This window comes from Tenrec ecaudatus, chromosome 13 (assembly GCF_050624435.1).
Source record: "Tenrec ecaudatus isolate mTenEca1 chromosome 13, mTenEca1.hap1, whole genome shotgun sequence".
Lineage (NCBI taxonomy): Eukaryota > Metazoa > Chordata > Mammalia > Afrosoricida > Tenrecidae > Tenrec > Tenrec ecaudatus.
Genome location: NC_134542.1, coordinates 43,865,900 through 43,870,541, shown reverse-complemented (window position 1 = coordinate 43,870,541; position 4,642 = coordinate 43,865,900).

The window sequence follows — 4,642 nt, the reverse complement described above, 5'->3', positions numbered from 1 at the left end:
CTTTCACACACGAGGTCTCTATGAGTCAGAATTGATTTAATAATAATAACTCTTTGGGGTTTTTATCATTATTTTGAGGGAAAACACAGAAAAACAAACTAACTGCCGACTCACAGTACCCCTATAGGACAAGGCAGACCTGCTCCAGTGAGTTAGCGAGACTGAACTATTTATGGGAGTAGAAAGCCCCATCTTTCTCCTGCGGAGCTGACATGGTTTTCAAACTGCTGACCTTGGGTTTGGAAGCCCAACGAATAACCACTATACCACCAGGGCCTCTAAGAGGTAAAAAGTATGCTTGCAGTAACGGCAAAAACTAAAAGAGGGAAAAAGTTATTAAGTTTTGATGAGTATTTAAGTGAACTACTCATCATTTTCAATCAATTTCACAAGATTTATTCAGCTTAAAATTTTTTTAGAACATTGGAATGTTCTTCCTTTGCAATTAAATGGTAACTGAGCAACTAAGCATTGCATCCACGGTCGTGTTTTTTAGTTGCTGCGTTGTTTTTAAATCATTTTAGTGGGGCTCATACAGCTCTTATCACAATCCATCCATACATTCACTGTGTCAAGCACATTTGTACATATGTTGTCAGCATCATTTTCAAAACATTTTCTTTCTACTTGAGCCCTTGGTATCAGCTCCTCATTAGTTTCCCCTCCCTTCCTCGTGAACCCTTAACAATTTCTCAATTATTATTAATTTTTTCATGTATTACACTGATTGATGTCTCCCTTCAGCCATTTTTCTGTTGTCTGTCCCCCTGGGAGTGGGTTGTATATATATCATTGTGATCAGTTTCCCCTTTCTCCCCACACCTTCACCTACCCCTCCTGGTATCACTACTCTCATTATTGATCCTGAACGTTTATCTGTCCTGGATTCCCTGTGTTTTTGATAATGTTTTTGATGTCATTCCACAACTCATAAGATCTTCTGTCATTAGAGTTCAATGAGTCAAATATGTTCTTGAGATGCTTTAGTAATTCAAGTGGGATGAACTCAAGGTTGTGTTTTGGCTCGTAAGGACTTGTTTTAATTTATTTCAGCTTCAACCTCAATTTGCATATAAAAATGTGGTAGCCAATTTCACTGCCAGTCTCTGGTCTAATTTAAGCTGGTAATATTGAGTTTCTCCATCAACTCTTCCCACAGATGTAGTCAATTTGATTTCTGCAATGTATATAGTTGTCATTTGTGTTACAAAAAAAATGTATTTGTTCTAACAAGTCCTTGGTCTTGCAAATTCTATCATGCTATCTCCAGCTTCATGTCTATGAACAATATCATATTTTCCAACTGCTCCTTCCACTTTGTTTCCAACTTTTGCATTCCAATCATCAATATTTACCATGCATCTTAATTGCACATTTTATAAATTTAAGATGGAAATGTTGATAAAACTCTTCAATTCCTCTATCACTAGTGGTTGGTTCATAAGTTTGAATAAGATATGTATTGATTGAATTTCTTATAGTCTGGCAAACATTATCCTATGAAAGATACCGTCTTATTTCCAGATAGATCTTGAAATGCCCTATTTGACGATGAATTTAATGTCATTTCTTCTTAATCTACCCTTGCTGGCATAGGAAACCATATGACTGCTAGATTCAAAATAGCTAACACATCTATTTCAGCCCGCTAACACCTAGGATATTGAGCTGTGTGAACTGAAACAATTCTATCTCAATTTTGATGATTCCTAATTTTCTTGATTCATACTTCATGCCTTCCAAGTTCTAATTATTAGTAGCCATTTGGAACTGTTCCTTCTTCTTTTGAGCTGTGCCCTCTCAGCTCTGCTTTATTCGTGTCTTTATGGCGGACTCTGATTCAGAAGCAGAGTTCTTCCTCAGTGGTAGTTTTAGGGCTTCTCATCTGAGTGGCTTCTCCTCTGCCACCACCTCCGACAACAGTCCACTTCCAGCAATTAAGCTTTGGAATCCTGGCAGTATCCACGTGCTGCCCACAGAGTTTTCGTCCAACGTGGACCCTATTCCTTCTCCACAGTAGGATCAGCTCAACTGAGACACGCTCACTTCGAGTGACCATCATGGTATTTTAAACACCAGGAACATTTCTTCCATTATCACAGCGACACACAAAGCACCACAGTACAACCAACTGACAGACAAGTGAGGGCTGGATCAGGCACGTGTCTGAAAACCTATTGTTGATTTAAATTCATGTGACTCTTTAACGTTCAAATATGTGCTAAGAATAAGAGCAGCAGCCGGCACCTGTTCTCTTGAATAAAGAGACAAAGACATTAATTAAATAATCAAATAATGAAAGCTCTAACTGTATTTGGGCAAGGTATACAGCTACAAAATCCCATGAGAATCTATAATACTGTTTGCCCTGGAAATGATTTCCTTTTTCCTTCATAAGAAACTACTTTTCAACCATTTCCCATCTGAAGTTGAAATCTACCCATATTTTAAATGTATTTGTTTCTTGTAACAACTGCTTTGGGAATGATAGAATTTGTATTTGTTGTATTTTTAAACTGAACATAAATGAGTTAACAAATTGGAGAGTAATTTGGAAAATAAATGAATTACCCAGCCTCGGGTTTCATCCAAAATATTCACATGAAAGGTGAGAGCTATGAAAAGAGAACATTTCTCATTCAAATGATAATGCAATGAAATGTTGAAAGCAAAAGCATTAAAATTCATATATTTTAAAAAGAAAAATTCAAATATTAAAATGTAAATGAAGTAAATCTCATGCAATTTGAAAGGCTTTGAAAATCTTAAAGACATCAACTATTGATAAGTTGAATATGGCAAATATGCTATCATCTTGAAAGTTCATAATGTAGATTCAATTTCATGCAAAAATATTAATGTTTTATATTTCTTTAAAATATTATTTTTAATTACAGTTAGATGTACAATTATTTATAAAACCTATATGAAACTTTTACACTAAAGAAGACATTCAAGTAGCTAAAAAACACACAAAAGCTCAAAGTCATTAGCAGGTGCAAGCCAGAACAACAATGAGATGTTATCTTACTTTAGTGTGATAGTTGGTTTCATGTCACCATGACTAGGCTCCTCTCTCAGTGATTTGGCAGTTGTGCTGTAGTAATCCCCCATGATGTGACCTAACCTTATGTATTCAATTCCGTAATGATATCTGATGTGAGCAGCCAAGCCGCTGAAAGATTAGCAGGCAGTGCAGCCTCCTTACTTAAATCACAAGCTTGCTGCAATTGAAAGTTTTCTTTAGGAGTGTGGCCTACTTCCAATGTCAATAAATGCTGTGGAAAACTTGCTTGCATTTTCCTGGTCTGGATCCTACAGCTGGCTTGTCCACCTCTGGTTCTTTGGACTTGAGCCCAAAGTCTGACAGTGAGCCTACCAATTCTATGGGTCATCAACCTCTGCCCATCTGACCTGCTATCTGAACTTGGCTTCATTTGCATCTTCTGTCACAAACCTGATCTGTTGATCTCACACTCACCCAGCTCTGTGGCATAGAATGTTCCTGATAATCTGGGTATCATCAGTCCCTGAAACTTCTTGTGTCAGGATGAGCCACCAGTTTAACATCTGGCCCATAAACTTGAAACCAGACTAGGTTGGCATGCTTATAAAATTTTGTAAGTCATTTTATTGATATAAGTTTCTATCTGTCTATCATTTATAAATTGAAACAGGGGCTGCAACAATTGGCTCAAAGACACAAAATGTGATTTAAAACTAACTCAACAGCATCTAACAACAACACTGTACATCACTAGTTTTGCTTCTATAGAGAATTCAGCCCAAACACTCACCAATAACAACAAAGTTCAATGTTTTTGTTATTAGGTGCTACTGAGTTGTTTCCCACTCATAAGACGCTATGTACAACAAGACATTGAAGAATGCTGCGCTGTCTTCCCGATTGTGCTTGTGCTTGAGCCCATTATTGCAGCCACCGTGTCCGTGCATCTAGTCGGGGCCTTACTCTGTTTGGCTGCCCCTCTACTTTCCCAAGCTTGATGGGCTTCTCTAGGGACTGGTCTCTTCTGACAACCTTCCAAAGTACATTAGAGGAAGTCTTGCCATCCTTCCCTCTACATAGCATCCAGGCTGTACTTGTCCTAAGGCAGATTTGTTTGTTCTTTTGTCAATGGGACTTTCAGTATTCTTTGCCAGGACCACCATTCAAATGCATTGACTCTTCTTCAGGCAATTCAATGTCCAACTTTCACATCCAAATGAAGCAATTGAAAAGACTTTAGTGTGGGTCAGGCACACCTTAGGCCTGTATTGGACAGGGTTCTCTAGAGAGACAAACCAGATTGCTAGTAATTATATATAAATATATTTATAAAGATAGATATATAATTCAAGAAATAAACCATTAAATAATATACAGATAGATAATACAAGAAATTAACAGTTAAATTATAAAGCAGTGAGACACTAGCAGTCCTTCAAGTTTTTGAGAGCTGTCAGCTACTAGTCCCCTTCTGTAGAGAGAGCTGGGCTACATATACCCAGGCAGCAAACTGCAGGGCAGGTCCCCAACTGTCATCAACTGTCAGTCCCCAGCTCCAGAGATGAACATTCCAAACGTGTGGGCTTAAAGGGACCTCAACTTACAGCGACACAGTCCACAGGCTAGGCATCCCAC